The sequence below is a fragment of the Lissotriton vulgaris genome, chromosome 6, assembly GCF_964263255.1.
Source record: "Lissotriton vulgaris chromosome 6, aLisVul1.2, whole genome shotgun sequence".
Lineage (NCBI taxonomy): Eukaryota > Metazoa > Chordata > Amphibia > Caudata > Salamandridae > Lissotriton > Lissotriton vulgaris.
The window spans coordinates 1,925,744,880-1,925,772,151 of record NC_141694.1 but is presented as its reverse complement, the minus strand read 5'-3'; the positions used below and the strand labels follow the sequence as shown (position 1 = coordinate 1,925,772,151).

Genomic DNA, 27,272 nt, shown 5'->3' with positions numbered 1-27,272 from the left:
TTGTCTTCCCCTTGTCTCTCTTCATCAAGTCAGACGGCTCTTCCGAGGGTGTCTCTCCCCGGGCACAGCTCTCTCTCACCTGGACGCTGCAGCCCGTCTGCCTCCAGTGATGCTGGAGCACCTGTGGGTGTGGCTAGGGAGGGGGCGAGCTGTGCAGGTGCGAGTCCACTGGGAGTTCAGTCCCTGCATCCGAAGCCGGAGGCACAGCGCAGCTACAGGTCAGTGAGGGAGAGCTGTGCCGGAGGGAGAGCTGTGCCGGAGGGAGAGCTGTGCAGGAGGGAGAGCTGTGCCGGAGGGAGAGCTGTGCTGGAGGGAGAGCTGTGCCGGAGGGAGAGCTGTGCAGGAGGGAGAGCTGTGCAGGAGCGAGTCCACTGGGAGTTCAGTCCCTGCATCCGAAGCCGGAGGCACAGCGCAGCTACAGGTCAGTGAGGGAGAGCTGTGCAGGAGGGAGGGATGGGCAGGGGGGAGCTGTGCAGGAGGGAGAGATTTGCAGGAGGGAGAGCTGTGCAGGAGGGAGGGGTGGCCAGGGGGGAGCTGTGCAGGAGGGAGAGTTGTGCAGGAGGGAGAGCTGTGCAGGAGTGAGTCCACTGGGAGTTCAGTCCCTGCATCCGAAGCCGGGGGCACAGCGCAGCTACAGGTCAGTGAGGGAGAGCTGTGCAGAAGGGAGAGCTGTGCAGGAGGGAGAGCTGCGCAGGAGGGAGAGCTGTGCAGGAGAGAGAGCTGTGCAGGAGGGAGGGATGGGCAGGGGAGAGCTGTGCAGGAGGGAGAGCTGTGCATGAGGGGGAGCTGTGCAGGAGGGAGAGCTGCGCAGGAGGGAGAGCTGCGCAGGAGGGAGAGCTGTGCAGGAGAGAGAGCTGTGCATGAGGGGGAGCTGTGCATGAGGGGGAGCTGTGCAGGAGGGAGAGCTGCGCAGGAGGGAGAGCTGCGCAGGAGGGAGAGCTGTGCAGGAGAGAGAGCTGTGCATGAGGGGGAGCTGTGCAGGAGGGAGAGCTGTGCAGGAGGGAGAGCTGCGCAGGAGGGAGAGCTGTGCAGGAGGGGGAGCTGTGCAGGAGAGAGAGCTGTGCAGGAGGGAGGGATGGGCAGGGGAGAGCTGTGCAGGAGGGAGAGATTTGCAGGAGGGAGAGCTGTGCAGGAGGGAGTGGGGGCAGGGGGGAGCTGTGCAGAAGGGAGAGATTTGCAGGAGGGAGAGCTATGCAGGAGGGAGGGAGGGGCAGGAGTGAGAGCTGTGCAGGAGGGAGTGGGGGGCAGGGGAAGAGCTGTGCAGGAGGGAGAGATGTGCAGGAGGGAGAGCTGTGCAGAAGGGAGAGCTGTGCAGGAGGGAGTGAGGGGCAGGAGGGAGAGCTGTGCAGAAGGGAGAGCTGTGCAGGAGGGAGTGAGGGGCAGGAGTGAGAGCTGTGCAGAAGGGAGAGCTGTGCAGGAGGGAGAGCTGTGCAGGGGGGAGAGCTGTGCAGAAGGGAGAGCTGTGCAGGAGGGAGAGCTGTGCAGGAGGGAGGGAGGGGCAGGAGTGAGAGCTGTGCGGGAGGGAGTCCACTGGGAGGAGTGAGTGAGAGGGAGAGCTGTGTAGATGTGGGGCCACTGGAGAGACTGAGTGGGTGAGAGTTGGGGGAGCTGTGCAGGTGAGTGACGGAGGGATTGAGAGTCCTGCACCCCCACACGGAGGGAGGGAGGACAGGGCGGGGCTCGCTTGTGAATCTCTACTTCGCATTGATTTAGTTGTGATTACCAATATGTTCCATTTGTAAAACCTTAACATGACGATATAGCGGACACGTAGAGGCGAAGAGAGCCCGTTGTGCTGTTGGATATAGCGCCTCAAGCACCGAGGTGAACCTCCAAGCGCCGAGTGCCCTGAGCGTAAAACACCACTTACTCCGGAGTCACCGATGTAATAACCCAACCCCCCACCTCTCAAACAGATGAGGGGGGGGGGGCTTTATTACCCAATCACCCCCCTAAAATCAAACAGAAGAGGGGGGGGGGGGGGTAATACCGAACAACTCCGCCACCCCAGCCAGAGCCAAGCGTTGGGTCACTACCCCCCCCCCCCTCCCCCTGAGGTGGTTCGGGGGGGGGGGCACTCTTCATCTGGGCTCCGTGGCCCCCACAGCCTTGGCCTCTGATGTGGGGGCCACGGAGCCCAGATGAAGAAGACGCCGCGCCACAAATTAAAGCACCTTCCAAGGAGCCCGTTGAAGAGACGTGTGTGGGATTCTGCATCAGAACAAGAAGGCATAGTCACATCAGGGCCACATGAACCCCCGCCCCACATGCCCAAACCCGCAAATAACACAAAGACACAAGTGTTAGGTTTGGGTAAAAATTGCTGCAGGTTTATTACATACAACATATGTAATGACGGTGGGTTAGCTTACGGGCGATCCTAGGGCAGGCCGCATTCTCGCCACGTGCCCGCCTGTTGAGCCAAACAACACTGTGGCGAACCACCCAACTGTTGTACAATTACCATAATTATAATGACACGCCCATTGCGGGGCGTGACTAGGCAAACCCCCGGTTGCGCAGGCCCACAACCGCCCGAAGGACTTCTGGGGCGCCGACACGAATTCCTGCACCTCCCATGAGGTTACAGGTTAGGCTCTGAGGTTATGCTCTGGCACCCCTATGTGCCCGCTGACGTCCAGCGTTTGCACCTCTCTTCTTCCGGATCGCCCAGTAACTCCGCCTGCAACGAAAAAGAAACATATTAAAAGCTCCCCCCGGAACCCCCTCAAGCCGACACTCTGGGTTCGAGGAAGGGCGGGAAAAGAGTGTCCCGACATGGAACTGCGACGTCCGGGGCGGCAAAGAGGCCTCCCCAGCAGGGCAGAGGTCTGATGTACTCCAGACGGCTCCTCCCCACCGCCCCGGACGTGCATCACTACCAGTCTCCACCAACCAGGGGAGACTGCCTCAGGAGAGGAACTACTGCGTCATGCGGGGGCGGGACAGCCCTCAGTGACTAGGAGCCCGCCCTCCTGATGGCCACTGCGTGGCCTCGGGCAGGCGCATAGTCACATCAGGGCCACATGAACCCCCGCCCCACATGCCCAAACCCGCAAATAACACAAAGACACAAGTGTTAGGTTTGGGTAAAAATTGCTGCAGGTTTATTACATACAACATATGTAATGACGGTGGGTTAGCTTACGGGCGATCCTAGGGCAGGCCGCATTCTCGCCACCTGCCCGCCTGTTGAGCCAAACAACACAGTGGCGAACCACCCAACTGTTGTACAATTACCATAATTATAATGACACGCCCATTGCGGGGCGTGACTAGGCAAACCCCCGGTTGCGCAGGCCCACAACCGCCCGAAGGACTACTGGGGCGCCGACACGAATTCCTGCACCTCCCATGAGGTTACAGGTTAGGCTCTGAGGTTATGCTCTGGCACCCCTATGTGCCCGCTGATGTCCAGCGTTTGCACCTCTCTTCTTCCGGATCGCCCAGTAACTCCGCCACAGCCCAGTGCGGTGGTTCCCGCTGCCGCACGGGCCCCCCCACCATTATTACTGCTCTTTACCTGCAACCTACACCTAGAATTGCTACCTCCAGACAGAGGAGGAACAGGGTAACGCCCGTAGGCGTGGGGTGCTACCATCAGGCACCAATAAACCTGTCCTACAACCCCTCAGGGAAACTAAAGGGGTAGGAAGGGGCCCCTACTACAGAGGCCCAAAGTGACATGAAATAGGCTGTCCAGCGCATGCCGCTGGGACACCAACATATCCCTTCCCACTGAGCGGCAGAAAACTGCGCCAGGAGTCACTGATACAGCTGAATCACCATCTTCATAATCCAGCAGGGAGAGTAAGTGTGCTTACCGACACGAGGGAATAGGAGGGCACCAGACATACTATAGAATCCTAGGCGAGTCCAAGTAAGCGATATACCGGGTCCACAGGCCAAGCAGCCGGCATCCCCTGCCCCCTTGGGTTTTAGGCTGGAAGCGGCTTCAGACGATAATACCGTTAAGTTAGCTGGACTGAAGGCCGACTACAACCACCTCCCGGGGACCGCAGCGCCTGCAACAGAGAGCCCCCTAGGCTGACCTGCGCAGGGGCATGCATGGGTAAATGCCAGCCACTCGGACACCAATAGGCATAACCACCCGGGAACAATCCCTCTACCCCAGTAGGGAAGACTATCCCAGGCAAGAGACCAGGAGATGGGAAGGGCCCCCCCTGCAGAGAATCTCTCCCGGAAAACAAGCGCTGTCACAGAAATTAATCAACTGCAAGATTACGCTTGAGCAACTAATCCCCCACAGGATACAGAAGTCTATTGCAGTACGCAAAAGCATATATTGGAGTGACTATCGAAGTGGTCTTACAAGAGGCAAACTGAAAGCCACGGGGACAGCCGAGAACACTTGCCCCCCCTGGATAATGCATGAATTCCTAAAAGACTTCTCAAGCCCACCCCAAACGATTATTGGCAGTCCGTGCTCGGGCTGTGGGAGCCACAGTTGTTCTCTGTATACCTGAATAGAGTGTCGTATGACCCTCCCAAGCATGGCAGACCAACACATGTGCCGTAATCGAGGGTGCACAAGTACTATTTCTCAGTTTCAAGTGGTTGCCATTATTGCAGTGCTCCCTATGTACCTGTGATTGGTGCTCTTTGTTGCATGCCAGGCCACTTCTTTTAACGCACTTCTTTTAACCCTAGTTAATAATTCAACACTCGGAAATCCCTTCCGGGTTCAGCTCAGAAGTAGCCTAAGATAGCCACCCCACTAAAATCGTCTGGCATAAAAGAACATGTCTAACAGGGACGCTTTGTTGGTAAGAGGTTTATTTAGAATGAGGTGCCATGGGGGGAGGAGTCTTAATGTAGATCCATTCAGATTTCTCAGGTGTAACTCAATACTTAGCCTGGGCTATCAAACAATTAAACCCCCAGACATTCAAATAATAGCAAGCCTCCTGTTTAACTTACTGGAGTAAATACGAGGACCTATACATAGCAGACAACGTCTGCGAATATGTAAGTGGCATAACCAGTCTATATTGTTTGACATGACATAAGAATATCAACGTCCAGCATTTCGCCGCATGTTAGCAATGGACTAACAGAGACCGGCCGTTATGCCTAACCATTAGGATGAAGACCTCTTTGTGGTCAATGGGGTCAAGGTAACGTAAGTGCTTTGAAAATCATAATACATAAAAAAGATACTGGATTTTCTTTGAAGAATATCTGCATGTCAGATACATGGCAGAACTATCAAAATAAAGTAGTCGTGCGTTGCCCAGGCGTCAGGTTACTTATGTAACGCGGGCCGAAGTGCAGCACTATCTAACGCTGCGTTTTGCCTTGGTTACTTTGAGCAGGACTCGCAAGGTTTGGGTGCGGGTTGTCTGTCTAATAGAGCAATGGGTGTGTCATAGGCACTGTTAAGAGGAAGAATATGGGCCCCAAGAAGGAGATGGGATGATAAAATTGCAGCCATGATCACTACAGCAATGGGGAGGAATCAAGTGTCCTAGGAACCACTGCACCTGCTGCAGCTACGCTCTTGATTATGCCTGTCTCAGAGAGGGAGCGTCTTCAACTAAGAACAGGTGTAGGGTCTTATTCTAAATTCCTGTCCAGCATCCAGCTATAATATTCTTGGACCAGTTCTATCACATGCTATGCCGATGACCAACTGCCACCCACAACATTGAGATCACTACCTGCAATGCTGATCTATAGCTTGATAAGGGAGTACCATGGCTATAATAGAGACCAGTGTCACTACCACTTCCAGAATTTACAAGGGGCAAAAGCAGTCATTAAACCTCTATTGCTTGCACGGATGAGCAGGACAAACTTGGGTCTCTTCTGCAACTCATGCTAAAAACCCAAAAGAAAGATCCAAACAAAGATGGACAGAAAGCGGGCGGGGCATCATACCCTTATCGTGCCTGCATCATGCCTCGAAGAGCCATCGCAAGTGCTGCCTAGGAGGGACCGAGGCCTAAACACTGCATGAATAAAACAAAGTATAACCAACTGTTGATCTGCAGGAAACATAACTTCAAATTTGCTAATCACAAGGAAGAAAGGTAAGTAATATGCAAATTAAGACTATATTGGACAGTGCTACAACACACCGGATAACAAATTTTGGTAGACACACACCAAATGCAATCAAACAATATAGCTTTGCGTAACTCACTGATTGGATTCGAGTACTGAACCGGGTAGGTGTAACCACAGTAAGATCCTAATGTTGAACAGGCCACCTATCCACCATAGTTTCCTTTCTATCAAAACCATAAATGTCCCTGGACTTAGTGTCACTTTAAACCAGAATAAAACACTGGGATGGAAAAGGGGGCACTGGAGTATTTTCTTAGCAAAGGCACACTGAGGCTTTATCCACATTAGCACAGCAGATAAACCTCCCTAACACAAATACAAATAAACAATATTCAGGGTACCAGCTAGGACATGGACACAAAGTAATAGATTATTAGAACTAGGAGCAGGGCTACGAAGAATCAGTCTATAATGAAGCACTCGCACCCCCCAATGCAGACAGAGAAATTATTCCGCTAAACTCCTGATGAAGCCGACAGAATATCCAATATTTATCTTGGATAATATGATCGTGAGCATGTCATTTGTCACCTTACGAGCCACACATTGCAGTGTAATGATTGGACAACTTATAACAAGAAACCATTGGGACAGGATGCTGCACCTTCAAAGTCGAATTCCCACTGAGCCGTGCTCCCAAACATATGCAAATTGGGGAACCGGGGACAATGAAGTGGAAAATCATAACGGCACATCCCACAAGATGAACAATACTGGTGACGTTCTAAGGCTTGTACCCTCGCACCTGTTCCTGGACACTTGAAAGGAAGGCACAACCGTTGTGAGGAGAGACTATGCAAGAGTACAGGTCTACCGATTAACACAGTCACTGCTGACCCTCCCGCTAAAACCAGTAATGCTCTGTTATCCCACATGCAAAGTCGTATTGTGCAGTTCTTAATGAATAACTCGTCCTTTCCATAACACAGGTACATCGGACAATAATCGGAAAAGAGTTATTTCAGCAAAACAGTATTACCTACCAACGTATAATGTTGTGGAAATTGTACTGGGAAAGCATACGTAGGCAACTGGAACTTGGTGCATTAATAGGTTAGTTCCTCATCTGCAATATAATAACCCTAATGCTTACCCCTAGAAGACGAGATGTCGCGAGAGTGATTGCTCTGCTACAGTAATGACTGCTGCAGCTAAGGGCAAGACCTGATGAATCCCCAGCAAGGGAGTCTAAGGAAAGGGGCTCGGGTTAAGTAGTGTTGTGTTGCCGAGTACCCCGCTAGTGTAACTAGTGTCTCAATGGCAGATGGCGCATAAGCAAGATGCGGGACATGGGCTGAAACGCCTACCTCCGTGGAGCCCTTGCAAGTGCAAGGAAATAGGTACTAAGCCTGCACCCCTGCTCACCTTCTGCACCGTGTCGATTGCGACCCCACGATTTCGGGATGCTCTAGATACCTACACAGATGTCACTATTACCTCACGTAGTGTGACTTATGCCACAGAAACATGTCCACTAAATCCTCTCCTCAGGTATCGTTACTGCTAATGTGACGCTCCGACCCCGCGGGAAAGTCTGCGCTAGAAAAGAAGTGAGCGTGGCCACTGCAGGTGGACCGCACTGCCGAACGCAAACTCCAGCGCTGGCCCGGCGCTGAATACACATGTGTAGTCGCCCAGGGTCTCATAAACGCACCATGGGAGGAAGATGCGAAGCCACCGACCCGCCTCCCGACAAGGAGACCATGGCTGTCGCATCGGAGGCAGGGGGTGGAGATAAATGATAGACATGGTTCGGGTAATCGAAGGGTTGGCGCCACCACCCCTGACACACACCAGCGGGAACGTAGCCGCACCGCAGAAAACGCGAGGGCGGCCTATGCACGAGTGCGCCGACAAATAAGCAGATTTTCTTAACTGTACGATGTTCCATTACACCACGAAAATGTACAGCCAAGCATCCCGAAAAGACATAGGGGTGGGAGCTTGATGCATGGTTGCTGGCAACGAACCCCGAGACAGATGGTGCCGCAGACTGGACCAACTCCACTATACCCAACTGGAGCCGCCCGATGTTAGCGTTGCTGATAGGATGGGCCTGGGGCAGGGCAGGGCTGCAAAACTCTATGTGCATCGGGAAAGCAAGGCGCGCAGCCATACTAAACCGTGGCGACGGAATGTTGAAAGATACTTATGCATTGCCTTTTGCTATCATTTTCTAATTGACCTAATTTTGGTGTCAATTGGGGTACATCTGCCCGCCACCGCCCGGAATCGAACTCAAGTCTCTTTGCAATAGAACTGCGATGCCGGTCTCTGTATTCCCTGCGCCACCAGCCTAATGACAAGGACAAGTGCCCCGCGGAGGCACCGGTATGCCCGCCGAACATTTTGCGAAGCCAACGCCGAAACCCAGAACTGCGCCGAGACCGGAAAATGAGCCCCTCGAGGCCCCCTATGCTGTCACTGTGCTACAATAGCTCCGTCAGACATAACTGACCCACTAACGAAGAACTTATGTAACCCTTGCTTAAACATAAATGTCTCGGGCGTATGAAAGAAAACCCCCACGAGCGCCGCCTCACCATCGAAAACCTTATACATTTGCGCGGCAGTCTCACAAACATCACACTGGTAAGTAAACAAGAAACGGACGGCAGCGACTCCAAAATGAACATTGACGGTTTTTCACATTTGCTCCTAAACAGTGAGTTCACACTAACACCCCGAAGTACGGATATCCCGATTAAACAGCAAGACTTAGTGATTTCCATCAGAAGGCATAGAGTAGCGGTGACACTAGAACAGCAGTTGCATTAGTAATCGCGCCCCCAATCAAAGCGGGCAACAAAGGATATCTGTGCCCTGAGGCACCGATGAGGCACCATGAAACCAAAACAATCCATAAACCAAACAATCACGCATAATTATGGCAAGCCTCAACATACATCTCGGCCCTGAAACCAAGAAAGCGCAAAGAAACCTAGCGCTCATGCGAGCAAAAAGGCCTCTCAGCCCCGATGCCTGAGATGGGTGCCACGACCGCCGGCCAGCTCAGCAGGACTGGTGTATATGAGGGCAACACACTCATATCTCAGCAAGCCCCATTCACAAATGCCGCCCCACTCCGGAGCCCAAATTAAGCCTTCTTGAACCCTTAGTCAGAAGCGATCAAAAGGAAACACTTAGAATGGACGATAGCATTTCTTGGTAAAGCAAAATACACAGTACGTGCTAATGATAATGCGGGTAAAAAAATGGCTCATCACTCACATCTCCCCCCATCAACATGAATACATCCATAACAGAGTCTGAGCATTCGCCTGAAAGCCCGCGCACCACAAAGCATGCACTAACCCTTTGCCATATTCCTCGCGAAAAGAAACCCAGCAGCACGAGGATACGAACCTCCGACTCCGAAGAGACTGGTGCCTTAAACCGGTGCCTTTGACCGCTCGGCCACGAGCCCACCTGTAATAAATGTACACGTTAGAACACACCGCGTAGTACTTGAGGGCACTGCGCACAGGCACGCACGAGGTCACGAATAAACATCCAGCTCAGGCCCCGGGTAGAAGCAATCAGAAGCGCCAGATGCACAAGAGCATGGCTAAGCGTACACACGGGAAACACGCTTACCCTACCCTTCGGCCACAGCCCAGATGATCGGGGAGGATCGGCCAGGGGAGCGGCATCGGACTGCCAGGAAAACCATTACCCCACAGACAGTCCCACCACGCGGGGCTCCCCGGACCCGCCCGCACCCCGAGAGAATGCGAGGAAAATAAGCCGACGAGGAGGGGGGACGGACGAGGCGAAGGGGGTAGGGAGAGGGGGAGGAGGGCTGTCTGCCGGGAGGCTACCCACCAAGGCCGCACCAGTGACCCCGATGCCCCCGGACAAAGGGAATGCTTGCACCGCTTCCCCGTGGGAACGTGACCCACCCAAATGCTCCCCACTCACCACAGGCAACGCGAGCCATAACACCGAAAATACATCGTCTCGACGCAAGACCGGACCTCTGGACGCGACCAGAGGCGAGACAAAAGAGTGTCCCGACATGGAACTGCGACGTCCGGGGCGGCAAAGAGGCCTCCCCAGCAGGGCAGAGGTCTGATGTACTCCAGACGGCTCCTCCCCACCGCCCCGGGCGTGCATCACTACCAGTCTCCACCAACCAGGGGAGACTGCCTCAGGAGAGGAACTACTGCGTCATGCGGGGGCGGGACAGCCCTCCGTGACTAGGAGCCCGCCCTCCTGAAGGCCACTGCGTGGCCTCGGGCAGGCGCAGAGGATCCTCGCACACGAGCGTCACAGGGGGTCACAGACTCGAGGCTATTGCGCATAAACCTCACGAAATGAAGATTGCAAAAAGGAATCTTTATTAAATAAGAGCAGCTATGCTAGAACATGGAAAGAAGATAGAAGACATCTCGCACAAGCGGCAAAAGAGGCCAGTAGGGCTGGGATTATCGCGCTCAACTTCATACAATAAAGAGGCGAGAAAGGAACATTTATTAAAAACAGTGCACGCCGTGGAAGACGCCACGCACAAGGTTCATGAGAGGCCTGTAGAGCGGGGAGTATCGCGTAGCATCTTTAGAAACAAATAGACAAAAAAGGAACATTTAGGAAATATTCAAAGTGCGCCATTGCGCGTAGAACGAGGCAGTTGTTTTGTGCACTTTCGACCACAGGGGAGCGCAGCCTCTGATGTCTGCTCCTTATCTTACCAGGGTCCCCCTTCCTGGAGCACCCACAGAGCAGCTGCAAGTGGGGTGAGCACCACTGCGGCCAGGGCGACTGACACCGGACACTGGGGCTCATGGTTCGATGCCGGCACCTGCGGCGGGTCAGCCCAGCACCACTGCGGCCAGGGTGACTGACACCGGCCTCTGGGGCTCACGGTTCGATGCCGGCACCTGCGGCGGGTCAGCCCAGCACCACTACGGCCAGGGCGACTGACACTGGACGCTGGGGCTCACGGTTCGATCCCGGCACCTGCAGTGGGTCAGCCCAGCACCAATGCGGCCAGGGCGACTGACACTGGACGCTGGGGCTCACGGTTTGATCCCAGCACCTGTGGCAGGTCAGCCCAGCACCAATGCAGCCAGGGCGACTGACACTGGACGCTGGGGCTCACGGTTCGATTCCGGCACCGGGTCAGCCCAGCACCACTGCGGCCAGGGCGACTGACACTGGACGCTGGGGCTCACGGTTCGATGCCGGCACCGGGTCAGCCCAGCACCACTGCGGCCAGGGCGACTGACACAGGACGCTGGGGCTCACGGTTCGATGCCGGCACCGGGTCAGCCCAGCACCACTGCGGCCAGGGCGACTGACACTGGACGCTGGGGCTCACGGTTCGATCCCAGCACCTGTGGCAGGTCAGCCCAGTACCAATGCGGCCAGGGCGACTGACACTGGACGCTGGGGCTCACGGTTCGATGCCGGCACCGGGTCAGCCCAGCACCACTGCGGCCAGGGCAACTGACACTGGACGCTGGGGCTCACGGTTCGATGCCGGCACCGGGTCAGCCCAACACCACTGCGGCCAGGGCGACTGACGCAGGACGCTGGGGCTCACGGTTCGATCCCAGCACCTGTGGCAGGTCAGCCCAGCACCAATGCGGCCAGGGCGACTGACACTGGGCGCTGGGGCTCACGGTTCGATACCGGCACCGGGTCAGCCCAGCACCACTGCGGCCAGGGCGACTGACACTGGACGCTGGGGCTCACGGTTCGATGCCGGCACCGGGTCAGCCCAGCACCACTGCGGCCAGGGCGACTGACACTGGACGCTGGGGCTCAGGGTTCAATGCCAGCACCTGCAGCAGGTCAGCCCCGCACCGCTGCGGCCAGGGCGACTGACACCAGACACTGGGGATCACGGTTCGATCCCGGCACCTGCAGCAGGTCAGCCCAGCACCACTGCGGCCAGGGCGACTGACACCAGACACTGGGGATCACGGTTCGATCCCGGCACCTGCAGCAGGTCAGCCCAGCACCGCTGCGGCCAGGGCGACTGACACCAGACACTGGGGATCACGGTTCGATCCCGGCACCTGCAGCAGGTCAGCCCAGCACCGCTGCGGCCAGGGTGAGTGACACCAGACACTGGGGATCACGGTTCGATGCCGGCACCGGGTCAGCCCAACACCACTGCGGCCAGGGCGACTGACGCAGGACGCTGGGGCTCACGGTTCGATCCCAGCACCTGTGGCAGGTCAGCCCAGCACCAATGCGGCCAGGGCGACTGACACTGGGCGCTGGGGCTCACGGTTCGATACCGGCACCGGGTCAGCCCAGCACCACTGCGGCCAGGGCGACTGACACTGGACGCTGGGGCTCACGGTTCGATGCCGGCACCGGGTCAGCCCAGCACCACTGCGGCCAGGGCGACTGACACTGGACGCTGGGGCTCAGGGTTCAATGCCAGCACCTGCAGCAGGTCAGCCCCGCACCGCTGCGGCCAGGGCGACTGACACCAGACACTGGGGATCACGGTTCGATCCCGGCACCTGCAGCAGGTCAGCCCAGCACCACTGCGGCCAGGGCGACTGACACCAGACACTGGGGATCACGGTTCGATCCCGGCACCTGCAGCAGGTCAGCCCAGCACCGCTGCGGCCAGGGCGACTGACACCAGACACTGGGGATCACGGTTCGATCCCGGCACCTGCAGCAGGTCAGCCCAGCACCGCTGCGGCCAGGGTGAGTGGCACCAGACACTGGGGATCACGGTTCGATCCTGGCACCTGCAGCAGGTCAGCCCAGCACCGCTGCGGCCAGGGCGACTGACACCGGACACTGGGGATCACGGTTCGATCCCGGCACCTGCAGCAGGTCAGCCCAGCACCGCTGCGGCCAGGGCGACTGACACCGGACACTGGGGATCACGGTTCGATCCCAGCACCTGTGGCGGGTCAGCCTAGCACCACTGCAGCCAGGGCGACTGACACCGGACACTGGGGCTCATGGTTCGATACCAGCACCTGCGGTGGGTCAGCCCAGCACCACTGCAGCCAGGGCGACTGATACCGGAGACTGGGGCTCACGGTTCGATACCGGCACCTGCAGCGGGTCAGCCCAGCACCACTGCAGCCAGGGCGACTGACACCGGACACTGGGGATCACGGTTCGATCCTGGCACCTGCAGCAGGTCAGCCCAGCACCGCTGCGGCCAGGGTGACTGACACCGGACACTGGGGATCACGGTTCGATCCCGGCACCTGCAGCAGGTCAGCCCAGCACTGCTGCGGCCAGGGCGACTGACACCGGACACTGGGGATCACGGTTCGATCCCGGCACCTGCAGCAGGTCAGCCCAGCACCGCTGCGGCCAGGGCGACTGACACCGGACACTGGGGATCACGGTTCGATCCCGGCACCTGCGGCAGGTCAGCCCAGCACCGCTGCAGCCAGGGCGACTGACACCGGACACTGGGGATCACGGTTCGATCCCGGCATCTGCAGCAGGTCAACCCAGCACCGCTGCGCCAGGGCGACTGACACCGGACACTGGGGATCACGGTTCGATCCCGGCACCTGCAGCAGGTCAGCCCAGCACCGCTGCGGCCAGGGCGACTGACACCGGACGCTGGGGCTCACGGTTCGATCCCGGCACCTGCAGCAGGTCAGCCCAGCACCGCTGCGGCCAGGGCGACTGACACCGGACGCTGGGGCTCACGGTTCGATGCCAGTGCACCCACAGAGCAGCGTGCAAGTGGGGTGAGCACCGTTGCGGCCAGGGCGAATGACACCGGACGCTGGGGCTCAGAGTTCGATCCCGGCGCGGGCGCCAGATCAGCCTAGCACTGCTGCGGCCAGGATGACTGACACCAGACGCTGGGGCTCACGGTTCGATACCGGCACCTGCGGCGGGTCAGCCTAGCACCGCTGCGGCCAGGGCGAATGACTCCGGATGCTGGGGCTCACAGTTCGATCCCGGCGCGGGTGCCAGATCAGCCTAGCACCGCTGCATCCAGGTTGACTGACACGGGCCTCTGGGGCTCAGGGTGCGATCCGGTGCGATCCCGACACCTGCGGCAGGTCAGCCCAGCACCACTGCGGCCAGGGCGACTGACACTGGACGCTGGGGCTCACGGTTCGATGCCGGCGAACCCACAGAGCAGCGTGCAAGTGGGGTGAGCACCACTGCGGCCAGGGCGAATGACACCGGACACTGGGGCTCACAGTTCGATCCCGGCGTGGGCGCCAGATCAGCCTAGCACCGCTGCGGCCAGGGTGACTGACACCGGACGCTGGGGCTCACGGTTCGATACCGGCACCTGCGGCAGGTCAGCCTAGAACTGCTGCGGCCAGGGCGACTGACATTGGATGCTGGGGCTCACGGTTCGATCCCGGTGCCGGCGGCGGGTCAGCCTAGTACCGCTGTGGCCAGGGCAACTGACACCGGCCTCTGGGGCTCACGGTTCGATCCCGGCACCTGCGGCAGGACAGCTCAGCACCACTGCGGCCAGGGCGACTGACACTGGACGCTGGGGCTCACAGTTCGATGACGGCGAACCCACAGAGCAGCGTGCAAGTGGGGTGAGCACCGCTGCAGCCAGGGCGAATGACACCGGACGCTGGGGTCACGGTTCGATCCCGGCGTGGGCGCCAGATCAGCCTAGCACCGCTGCGGCCAGGGCGACTGACACCGGAAGCTGGGGCTCATGGTTCGATACCAGCACCTGCGGTGGGTCAGCCTAGCACCCCTGTGGCCTGGGCGAATGACACCGGCCTCTGGGGCTCACGGTTCTATTCCGGCACCTGCGGCAGGTCAGCCTAGCACCGCTGCGGCCAGGGCGAATGACACCGGATGCTGGGGCACATGGTTTGATCCCGGCGCCAGCGGTGGGTCAGCCTAGCACCGCTGTGGCCAGGGCAACTGACACCGGCCTCTGGGGCTCACGGTTCCATCTCGGCACCTGCGGCAGGTAAGCCCAGCACCGCTGCGGCCAGGACGACTGACACTGGACGCTGGGGCTCATGGTTCGATGCCGATGCACCCACAGAGCAGCGTGCAAGTGGGGTGAGCACCGCTGCAGCCAGGGCGAATGACACCGGACCCTGGGGCTCACGGTTCAATCCTGGCACGGGTGCCAGTTCAGCCTAGCACCGCTGTGTTCAGGGCGAATGACACCGGACGCTGGGGCTCATCGTTCGATCCCGGCGTGGGCACCAGATCAGCCTAGCACCACTGCGGCCAGGGTGAATGACACCGGAGGCTGGGGCTCATGGTTCAATACCAGCACCTGCGGCGGGTCAGCCTAGCACCCCTGCGGCCAGGGCGAATGACACCGGCTTCTGGGGCTCACGGTTCGATTCCGGCACCTGCGGCAGGTCAGCCTAGCACCGCTGCGGCCAGGGCGAATGACACCGGACGCTGGGGCTCATGGTTGAAACCCTTCTCCCAAGTTGATAACCGGCCCTGAGTTTAATTTCATTAGCATCAATTGCCGATCTCTCCCTAGGCACAGGAGGGATATCTTTGACCTCCTTGAGTCAGCTAGCCCGGCAGCCATGTTTGTTACAGAAACTTGGCTCACCGAGAGCTCTGGCCCTGACATCGCCACTGCCCTCCCCAACAATTACACCTTTGTGGGGAGAAACCGTGCTCGCAAGGAGGGCGGAGGGATAGCTGTTATTTATAAAAGAGAATTCTCCTGTAAATGGGAAGACCTTGATTTTCCCAGTTGTGAAGCAGGCCTTTTTAAACTTCTCTCTCCCTCCTTCACATTGACAGGAATCCTTATTTACCGCCCTCCGGGTTCAGCTACGGTCTGGGCCTCTGCTCTTCCTGAGCTTAGTGCCCCTTTGATTTTACAATCCACTAACTTTCTTATAGTTGGTGACCTTAATATTCATTTTAATCAATCCTCATGTCCTATAAGTACGCGTTTACTGTTGGACTTGGCCGCCTTGGACCTCCATCTCCATAATTCCGGCCCTGCCCACAAAGCCGGTAATTTACTAGATCCCCTTATTTCAAATCTTAATTGTATTACTTATCTCTCTTCTTCTCCCGTGACTTGGTCGGACCATTTTATTATTGATTTCTCAATTAAGATAACTAATGACTGCTCCGTCAAGAGTTCACACCATCAACAGCCTAGCAGGAATTGGAAAAGATTAGATAAGGATAAATTGTATGCCTGCCTTGAAATTTCCAAACCTACGTGTCCCATCATTACCACAAAGGAGGCGCCGGTCATCAGCTCCTGGTTGACATCTGCCCTAGACTCCTGCTTTCCAATGCAGAAAAATAAATCTCAGATTCATCATGCTCCGGCCCCCTGGTTCAATGATGCACTCTGTCTTGAAAAATCTCGCTGTAGGAAACTGGAACGCATCTGGCGCTCCAATTACTGCAGCACTAATAAAACTAGATATAAGGCCGCTTTGCGGGCTTATCACTCTGCCTGTGACACCTCCAGAGCTAATCATGCCAACATTACTATAATTAATGCCCAAAATAGACCTAAGGCCTTGTTCAAAGTGGTCAAAGATTTGTCAGGCATGTCCTCTACCCCGAAAGACCCCTGTCTGGACTCTACTCAATGTAATGCCCTGGCAACATTCTTTAGGGAGAAAATAGATAAGATCTATGCTAATTTTGACGCCACCCCCAGTGTTGTAGCTAACTCAATTCCTACTTCCCCTTTACTTCACTCTTGGGAGCCAATTTCGCTCTTACTTCTCCAAAAATATCTTAATGAAATAAAATCTGGCTCTCCTCTTGATCCTATGCCTCCACAAATTCTACGCACTTTGGATCCTACCATACTTCAGGTCCTTCTGAATCTTCTCAATGCTTCATTGGCTGAAGCCAAGGTCCCTACCGAATGGAAACATGCCATGGTGGTTCCATTGTTAAAAAAGGCCAACGCGGACCCAAATAACCCCTCTAACTTTCGTCCCATTTCTTTGCTTCCCTGTTACTCTAAGATTCTGGAAAAACACGTTAATTCTCTTCTCACTACTTATGTTGAATCTTCCAATCTTCTTCACTGCTCTCAATCCGGGTTCAGGGCCGGCTTCTCTACTGAGACCATGCTCCTTGGTGTGTCGGAGACCATTAGAAAACAGGTGGACAGCGGGGAGACAGTGGCACTCATTTTGTTAGACTTGAGTGCCGCGTTTGACACCGTCTCCCATTCCATCTTGCTGTCCACCCTGAAATCGGTGGGCATTGATGGGTCCGCCCTGGCCTGGATTGCTAGCTTCCTCTCCAACCGCACTTTTCAAGTCTTTTCATCTTCGTCTGTTTCTTCTGTTTTTTCTTCCCCCCACGGTGTGCCCCAAGGATCTATTCTTAGCCCTCTTTTTTTCAATCTATATGTGAGACCTCTTGCCTTCCTGGCAGAGCAAGCCGGCCTCAAGATCTACTCTTACGCATACGATACACAAATCGTCTACTCTCTTTCCACCAACAAACACCTTTCCACTTCCTCCTTGCAATCGGGGTTGGAACAAATTGCCAACTGGATGCACAGTCATAAATTAAAGCTCAATGGAGATAAAACAGAGTTACTTTTATTCGGCCCGCAAACGTCGCTCTGGGGCCCTCAACATTGGCCTCTCCAGATGGGCCCTTCTCCTACCCCTTCAACCTCAGTTCGCATCCTCGGGGTTCTTTTTGATAACCAGCTGTCATTTAAACAACACGTTGTAAAAGTCTCTGCCACCTGTACTACCATCATTAGGTGGCTGAGAAAAATCACGTGGATGCTTCCAGCTGATACCCTGAGGACTGTAGTCCAGGCTCTTGTCACCTCACGCCTGGACTACGGGAACATTCTGCTTCTGGGTGCTTGCAAGGAGGTATTACAGAAACTCCAGGTGGTCCAGAATATGACAATCCGCCTTCTCTGCAATTTGCCTGCCAGGTCATCGGCCTCTATCCATTTACGTAAACTGCATTGGTTGCGCATTGAGAGCAAAGTAAAATTTAAGGCTCTCTGCATAATGCACCATATTAAAATGGGTAAGGCCCCAAGATACCTTTCCTCTTTAGTTCCCTCCCGTACGCTGAGATCCTCCACACAAGACAAGTTTCTGATCCCCCAGGTCAAAAATGGGCGGCCGCTCGTTTGCTCTGCTGGCACCTTCCTTATGGAATTCTATGCCCCAATCCTTACGATCTGAAACTTGTTACTGTACATTTCGTAAAGGCATCAAGACATGGCTTTTTAATACATAATTTGTGTACGGATCCCCTCTAAACATATCTCACTCACTGTTGTCTTTAGCGCCGGGAAACCTCCGGGTAGCTGCGCGCTTAAAAAAATGCAATTATAATATTAATATAATAACCCGGCGCCAGAGGTGGGTCAGCCTAGCACTGCTGTGGCCAGGGCAACTGACACCGGCCTCTGGGGCTCACGGTTCAATCCCGGCACCTGCAGCAGGTCAGCCCAGCACTGCTGCGGCCAGGGCGACTGACACCGGACACTGGGGATCACGGTTCGATCCCGGCACCTGCAGCAGGTCAGCCCAGCACCGCTGCGGCCAGGGCGACTGACACCGGACACTGGGGATCACGGTTCGATCCCGGCACCTGCGGCAGGTCAGCCCAGCACCGCTGCGGCCAGGGCGACTGACACCGGACACTGGGGATCACGGTTCGATCCCGGCATCTGCAGCAGGTCAACCCAGCACCGCTGCGGCCAGGGCGACTGACACCAGACACTGGGGATCACGGTTCGATCCCGGCACCTGCAGCAGGTCAGCCCAGCACCGCTGCGGCCAGGGCGACTGACACCGGACGCTGGGGCTCACGGTTCGATCCCGGCACCTGCAGCAGGTCAGCCCAGCACCGCTGCGGCCAGGGCGACTGACACCGGACGCTGGGGCTCACGGTTCGATGCCAGTGCACCCACAGAGCAGCGTGCAAGTGGGGTGAGCACCGTTGCGGCCAGGGCGAATGACACCGGACGCTGGGGCTCAGAGTTCGATCCCGGCGCGGGCGCCAGATCAGCCTAGCACTGCTGCGGCCAGGATGACTGACACCAGACGCTGGGGCTCACGGTTCGATACCGGGACCTGCGGCGGGTCAGCCTAGCACCGCTGCGGCCAGGGCGAATGACTCCGGATGCTGGGGCTCACAGTTCGATCCCGGCGCGGGTGCCAGATCAGCCTAGCACCGCTGCATCCAGGTTGACTGACACGGGCCTCTGGGGCTCAGGGTGCGATCCGGTGCGATCCCGACACCTGCGGCAGGTCAGCCCAGCACCACTGCGGCCAGGGCGACTGACACTGGACGCTGGGGCTCACGGTTCGATGCCGGCGAACCCACAGAGCAGCGTGCAAGTGGGGTGAGCACCACTGCGGCCAGGGCGAATGACACCGGACACTGGGGCTCACAGTTCGATCCCGGCGTGGGCGCCAGATCAGCCTAGCACCGCTGCGGCCAGGGTGACTGACACCGGACGCTGGGGCTCACGGTTCGATACCGGCACCTGCGGCAGGTCAGCCTAGAACTGCTGCGGCCAGGGCGACTGACATTGGATGCTGGGGCTCACGGTTCGATCCCGGTGCCGGCGGCGGGTCAGCCTAGTACCGCTGTGGCCAGGGCAACTGACACCGGCCTCTGGGGCTCACGGTTCGATCCCGGCACCTGCGGCAGGACAGCTCAGCACCACTGCGGCCAGGGCGACTGACACTGGACGCTGGGGCTCACAGTTCGATGACGGCGAACCCACAGAGCAGCGTGCAAGTGGGGTGAGCACCGCTGCAGCCAGGGCGAATGACACCGGACGCTGGGGTCACGGTTCGATCCCGGCGTGGGCGCCAGATCAGCCTAGCACCGCTGCGGCCAGGGCGACTGACACCGGAAGCTGGGGCTCATGGTTCGATACCAGCTCCTGCGGTGGGTCAGCCTAGCACCCCTGTGGCCTGGGCGAATGACACCGGCCTCTGGGGCTCACGGTTCTATTCCGGCACCTGCGGCAGGTCAGCCTAGCACCGCTGCGGCCAGGGCGAATGACACCGGATGCTGGGGCACATGGTTTGATCCCGGCGCCAGCGGTGGGTCAGCCTAGCACCGCTGTGGCCAGGGCAACTGACACCGGCCTCTGGGGCTCACGGTTCCATCTCGGCACCTGCGGCAGGTAAGCCCAGCACCGCTGCGGCCAGGACGACTGACACTGGACGCTGGGGCTCATGGTTCGATGCCGATGCACCCACAGAGCAGCGTGCAAGTGGGGTGAGCACCGCTGCAGCCAGGGCGAATGACACCGGACCCTGGGGCTCACGGTTCAATCCTGGCACGGGTGCCAGTTCAGCCTAGCACCGCTGTGTTCAGGGCGAATGACACCGGACGCTGGGGCTCATCGTTCGATCCCGGCGTGGGCACCAGATCAGCCTAGCACCACTGCGGCCAGGGTGAATGACACCGGAGGCTGGGGCTCATGGTTCAATACCAGCACCTGCGGCGGGTCAGCCTAGCACCCCTGCGGCCAGGGCGAATGACACCGGCTTCTGGGGCTCACGGTTCGATTCCGGCACCTGCGGCAGGTCAGCCTAGCACCGCTTCGGCCAGGGCGAATGACACCGGACGCTGGGGCTCATGGTTGAAACCCTTCTCCCAAGTTGATAACCGGCCCTGAGTTTAATTTCATTAGCATCAATTGCCGATCTCTCCCTAGGCACAGGAGGGATATCTTTGACCTCCTTGAGTCAGCTAGCCCGGCAGCCATGTTTGTTACAGAAACTTGGCTCACTGAGAGCTCCGGCCCTGACATCGCCACTGCCCTCCCCAACAATTACACCTTTGTGGGGTGAAACCGTGCTCGCAAGGAGGGCGGAGGGATAGCTGTTATTTATACAAGAGAATTCTCCTGTAAATGGGAAGACCTTGATTTTCCCAGTTGTGAAGCAGGCCTTTTTAAACTTCTCTCTCCCTCCTTCACATTGACAGGAATCCTTATTTACCGCCCTCCGGGTTCAGCTACGGTCTGGGCCTCTGCTCTTCCTGAGCTTAGTGCCCCTTTGATTTTACAATCCACTAACTTTCTTATAGTTGGTGACCTTAATATTCATTTTAATCAATCCTCATGTCCTATAAGTACGCGTTTACTGTTGGACTTGGCCGCCTTGGACCTCCATCTCCATAATTCCGGCCCTGCCCACAAAGCCGGTAATTTACTAGATCCCCTTATTTCAAATCTTAATTGTATTACTTATCTCTCTTCTTCTCCCGTGACTTGGTCGGACCATTTTATTATTGATTTCTCAATTAAGATAACTAATGACTGCTCCGTCAAGAGTTCACACCATCAACAGCCTAGCAGGAATTGGAAAAGATTAGATAAGGATAAATTGTATGCCTGCCTTGAAATTTCCAAACCTACGTGTCCCATCATTACCACAAAGGAGGCGCCGGTCATCAGCTCCTGGTTGACATCTGCCCTAGACTCCTGCTTTCCAATGCAGAAAAATAAATCTCAGATTCATCATGCTCCGGCCCCCTGGTTCAATGATGCACTCTGTCTTGAAAAATCTCGCTGTAGGAAACTGGAACGCATCTGGCGCTCCAATTACTGCAGCACTAATAAAACTAGATATAAGGCCGCTTTGCGGGCTTATCACTCTGCCTGTGACACCTCCAGAGCTAATCATGCCAACATTACTATAATTAATGCCCAAAATAGACCTAAGGCCTTGTTCAAAGTGGTCAAAGATTTGTCAGGCATGTCCTCTACCCCGAAAGACCCCTGTCTGGACTCTACTCAATGTAATGCCCTGGCAACATTCTTTAGGGAGAAAATAGATAAGATCTATGCTAATTTTGACGCCACCCCCAGTGTTGTAGCTAACTCAATTCCTACTTCCCCTTTACTTCACTCTTGGGAGCCAATTTCGCTCTTACTTCTCCAAAAATATCTTAATGAAATAAAATCTGGCTCTCCTCTTGATCCTATGCCTCCACAAATTCTACGCACTTTGGATCCTACCATACTTCAGGTCCTTCTGAATCTTCTCAATGCTTCATTGGCTGAAGCCAAGGTCCCTACCGAATGGAAACATGCCATGGTGGTTCCATTGTTAAAAAAGGCCAACGCGGACCCAAATAACCCCTCTAACTTTCGTCCCATTTCTTTGCTTCCCTGTTACTCTAAGATTCTGGAAAAACAAGTTAATTCTCTTCTCACTACTTATGTTGAATCTTCCAATCTTCTTCACTGCTCTCAATCCGGGTTCAGGGCCGGCTTCTCTACTGAGACCATGCTCCTTGGTGTGTCGGAGACCATTAGAAAACAGGTGGACAGCGGGGAGACAGTGGCACTCATTTTGTTAGACTTGAGTGCCGCGTTTGACACCGTCTCCCATTCCATCTTGCTGTCCACCCTGAAATCGGTGGGCATTGATGGGTCCGCCCTGGCCTGGATTGCTAGCTTCCTCTCCAACCGCACTTTTCAAGTCTTTTCATCTTCGTCTGTTTCTTCTGTTTTTTCTTCCCCCCACGGTGTGCCCCAAGGATCTATTCTTAGCCCTCTTTTTTTCAATCTATATGTGAGACCTCTTGCCTTCCTGGCAGAGCAAGCCGGCCTCAAGATCTACTCTTACGCATACGATACACAAATCGTCTACTCTCTTTCCACCAACAAACACCTTTCCACTTCCTCCTTGCAATCGGGGTTGGAACAAATTGCCAACTGGATGCACAGTCATAAATTAAAGCTCAATGGAGATAAAACAGAGCTACTTTTATTCGGCCCGCAAACGTCGCTCTGGGGCCCTCAACATTGGCCTCTCCAGATGGGCCCTTCTCCTACCCCTTCAACCTCAGTTCGCATCCTCGGGGTTCTTTTTGATAACCAGCTGTCATTTAAACAACACGTTGTAAAAGTCTCTGCCACCTGTACTACCATCTTTAGGTGGCTGAGAAAAATCACGTGGATGCTTCCAGCTGATACCCTGAGGACTGTAGTCCAGGCTCTTGTCACCTCACGCCTGGACTACGGGAACATTCTGCTTCTGGGTGCTTGCAAGGAGGTATTACAGAAACTCCAGGTGGTCCAGAATATGGCAATCCGCCTTCTCTGCAATTTGCCTGCCAGGTCATCGGCCTCTATCCATTTACGTAAACTGCATTGGTTGCGCATTGAGAGCAAAGTAAAATTTAAAGCTCTCTGCATAATGCACCATATTAAAATGGGTAAGGCCCCAAGATACCTTTCCCCTTTAGTTCCCTCCCGTACGCTGAGATCCTCCACACAAGACAAGTTTCTGATCCCCCAGGTCAAAAATGGGCGGCCGCTCGTTTGCTCTGCTGGCCCCTTCCTTATGGAATTCTATGCCCCAATCCTTACGATCTGAAACTTGTTACTGTACATTTCGTAAAGGCATCAAGACATGGCTTTTTAATACATAATTTGTGTACGGATCCCCTCTAAACATATCTCACTCACTGTTGTCTTTAGCGCCGGGAAACCTCCGGGTAGCTGCGCGCTTAAAAAAATGCAATTATAATATTAATATAATAACCCGGCGCCAGAGGTGGGTCAGCCTAGCACTGCTGTGGCCAGGGCAACTGACACCGGCCTCTGGGGCTCACGGTTCAATCCCGGCACCTGCGGCAGGTCAGCCCAGCACTGCTGCGGCCAGGGCGACTGACACTGGACGCTGGGGCTCATGGTTCGATGCCGGTGCACCCACAGAGCAGCGTGCAAGTGGGGTGAGCACCGCTGCAGCCAGGGCGAATGACACCGGACCCTGGGGCTCACGGTTCAATCCCGGCGCGGGCGCCAGTTTAGCCTAGCACCGCTGTGGCCAGAGCGAATGACACCGGACGCAGGAGCTCACGGTTCGATCCCAGCACGGGTGCCAGATCAGCCTAGCACCGCTACGGCCAGAGTGACTGACACCGGATGCTGGGGCTCACGGTTCGATCCCGGCGGCGGGTCAGCCTAGCACCGCTGTGGCCAGGGCAACTGACACCGGCCTCTGGGGCTCACGGTTCGATCCCGGCACCTGCAGCAGGTCAGCCCAGCACCGCTGCGGCCAGGGCGACTGACACCAGCCGCTGGGGCTCACGGTTCGATCCCGGCACCGGCGGTGGGTCCGCCTAGCACTGCTGCGGCCAGGGCAACTGACACCGGCCGCTGGGGCTCACGGTTAGATCCCGGCACGTGCGGCAGGTCAGCCTAGCACCGCTGCTACCAGGTGACTGACACCTGCCGCTGGGGCTCACGGTTCAATCCGGGCTCACCCACAGTGCAGCGTGCAAGTGGGGTGAGCACCGCTGTGGCAAGGGGGACTGACACCGGCCGCTGGGGCTCGTGGTTCGATCCCAGCATGGGCACCAGATCAGCCCAACACCATGTGACTCTGGACAATAGCTCGTATAATCTTCTCGAGGGCCCCCACTGCCGGGATGCCTCCAGGTAACCTGTGCGCTTTACAAATACTGGATTTATTTTAACTGTCCTTGAGACTAACACATGGCTGGCTTCCACAGAAGGGTTCACGGCGCCCTCCTGCCTCACCCCTTTCATCCATTTCCCAAGGCTTTGTGTTTTACCAAGTGAGGTGTGATGGAAACAAAGGTTTATAGGGAATCAAAGTAAACCAAGATTCTGTGTCTATTTCAGCAGGAACACCTGCAGCTACATTCACACACTCCCTCTGTCCTGCTGAGTCGGCGCAGCTCATTGCTGCACTAGCTCTCTGTGTGACCTGGGTCTTTCACAATCCCCACACCTTCAGTGATGTACCATTAATGGCAGCGCCCTCCTCTGGAGGGTGTTCCAGGCCCCCTGATGTCCAGAAGCTGCTTCAGGAGGATAAGCCTGAGAAGCGTCACTAACCGCTGGGTGTTTCTAACCCCAGTGAGAGGAATCCTTCGACCATGTACCGTGAGGGGCTTTGGCTTCGGGGCCCCACCAGGACTTCTTTGCTCCTTATGTACAACATTTTCAAAACTAGTGGCCTGTTCCAGTCAGCTCCTGTCCTGAACTTTTCGGGGTCATTCGTCAAGCGGGGGCCAAGAAAAAATGGGGGTCCCAAAACGAGTTTTCCTCATGTTATTTCCCATAGGAAACTTTAGACATGGCTACAGCCCGAGCTGCTGAACGGAATTATACCAAATTTGGCAAAAAGGTAGCCCTTGGTTCAGAAAGAGCCCTTTTTTAGGTCTCGCTAGAGCCAGCGCATGGGCTGACCTGGCGAGACATTTAGTAAGCGTGTTTTTATAGTACTACCAAATGCGGCCACCAGCTTGCAGTTAGGCGCACAAGCACGCGCGGCTTGCTCCGCCTCTCCAATGTTCTGTTGCTTATCTCTTTCACTTTCGCATGCGCGCACACAACTCCCGTCTGCACCCATTCGTTTTGTTTACACAAACAATACTGGCTTGTTTAACTTGCAGCATGAGCCCTGCCTCAGCAGGGATAATGCAGTATTAATCAGCCGGGTCTTAGAGGATTGCACTGCCAGGACTATTCACAAAAGTACAATAGTATATTGCCCACCTCAAGTAGCCTGCTGCTTATAGACCACGAAACAAGAATCACAAACAAATTGGATGTGAGGCAACATATAGCAATAGAGCAACGTGTATACACTCAGTAAGATGACAAATAATGATGCTGTTATTCGTCTTTTTATTTTCAGCTTTGTAAAGTATGCAGATGATGAAACCAGCCAACACGTTTTACCCAAACATAGGCTTCTTCAGGGCAAAGGTATTTAATAGTAGAAATGCTTCTACTGTGGCCGTCTAATTGGCGGATAACATCGTGTAGGTTCTGAGCGAAACAATGTATTTATTGTGGGAAAGCTCTCCAGTAGGAGAAGGATTCTCGCAGATTTCAGCTGGAATCCCGTGTCTATCACGATGGATCTCTGGAGCCATGTCCGGAATACGTATTGCAGGGAGTGTAGCCTGCGCCAAACTGTTTGGCGCAGGATTCCTGCTGAACTCTGCGAGAATCCTTATCCTACAGGAGAGCTTTCCCACATTAAATACATTGTTTCGCTCAGAACCTACACAATTTTATCCCTGAAAAAGCCCATGTTTGGGTGAAACGTGTTGGCTGGTTTCATCATCTGCATACTTTACAAAGCTGAAAATAAAAGACGAATAACAGCATCCTTATATGTCGTCTTACTGAGTGTATACACGTTGCTCTATTGCTATATGTTGCCTCTCATCCAATTTGTTTGTGATCCCTGCCCCAGAGCACCAGCTGAGTTTGACCCCGCCGTTCCCAAGCAGGCAGGAAGAACCCTTTTAGTTTGCATAGTAAGTACGTGCACGCATGTATCTGTCGACGACACGCATTTAGCACAGCCGGTGAGAAACACCGGCTGCAGGGTGAACTCGGACACTTTCCGAAGCAGCTGGTTGTGTGTTAAAAATGGCTCCTCCTTATCCCTGGACGAAGTACGTTTACTACAAATGACCAGGTTTGTGATGCCGACAAGGATAGTCTTGAGGGGGCGCTGCCCTGGCTCCGACCCACACACCAGGAGCTAATTATTGACATGAAAGGATTTAAAGCTGCAGGAACTTTCTGTTCACACGACGAACATCATCGTAACTCCCAGTGACACAATCCGGTCCCGGGACAGAAACGAGGCAATGGCGCATCAGTAGGCGCTAGTAAACTGGGCAAGCATTGATGCAGACACTAACCACAGGGGCAAGAAGCAGGACATTGGGCACACGCTAGGCCAAGGGAAAAACAGATAACAGCATGCAAATAACCAGTGGCAATAAAGGCACCAGTGAGCACACGATGAAAGGCGGAGCACACGATGAAAGGCGGCGCACACGATGAAAGGCAGCGCACACGATGCCAGCAGCAGTCTCGAGCAGCAGCACTGGCACTGTCTTCCCAGCAGCACTGCAGCCTCCCAGGGCCGGATAAACCCAACGCAGGCTCCTTCCAGCTCAACCTCTGTACCAACAGAAGCTGGCAGTCCGTACGGTGCCCTCAAGAGGGCGCCATTCCAATCGAGTAAAACAACTCCCATCATTAAAACCTTGAAATGAGAAATATTGTGAAAAAAAAGTTTGAAACCCTGTGGATGTACAATGAGCAAAATATACAATTTGTAGGGATCCATATAGCATTCTCAGGACAAAAGAGCGAAGATGCGCAGTGGAGACACTTCACGTGTCCGTCGACGAGAGGCCGGCCGATTCCTGGCCTGAGGGAAGACACAGACCCCTCCCTCGGTGTTAAAGGACACATGCCCAGCGTCAAAGTG

At 55.6% G+C, this 27,272-nt stretch overlaps 1 protein-coding gene across 1 annotated transcript in view; it reads left to right on the top strand.

Annotated features, from left to right (window-relative positions):
- The first annotated feature begins 310 nt into the window (after window positions 1-310).
- LOC147709941 (N-acetylneuraminylgalactosylglucosyl-glucoside beta-1,4-N- acetylgalactosaminyltransferase 2-like) overlaps window positions 311-27,272 on the top strand; it is a 704,718-nt gene continuing 677,756 nt past the window's right edge. The window contains exon 1 of the mRNA XM_086925570.1: window positions 311-421. The gene's annotated coding sequence lies outside the window, so the exon portion shown is untranslated. The remainder of the gene's footprint in view (window positions 422-27,272) is intronic.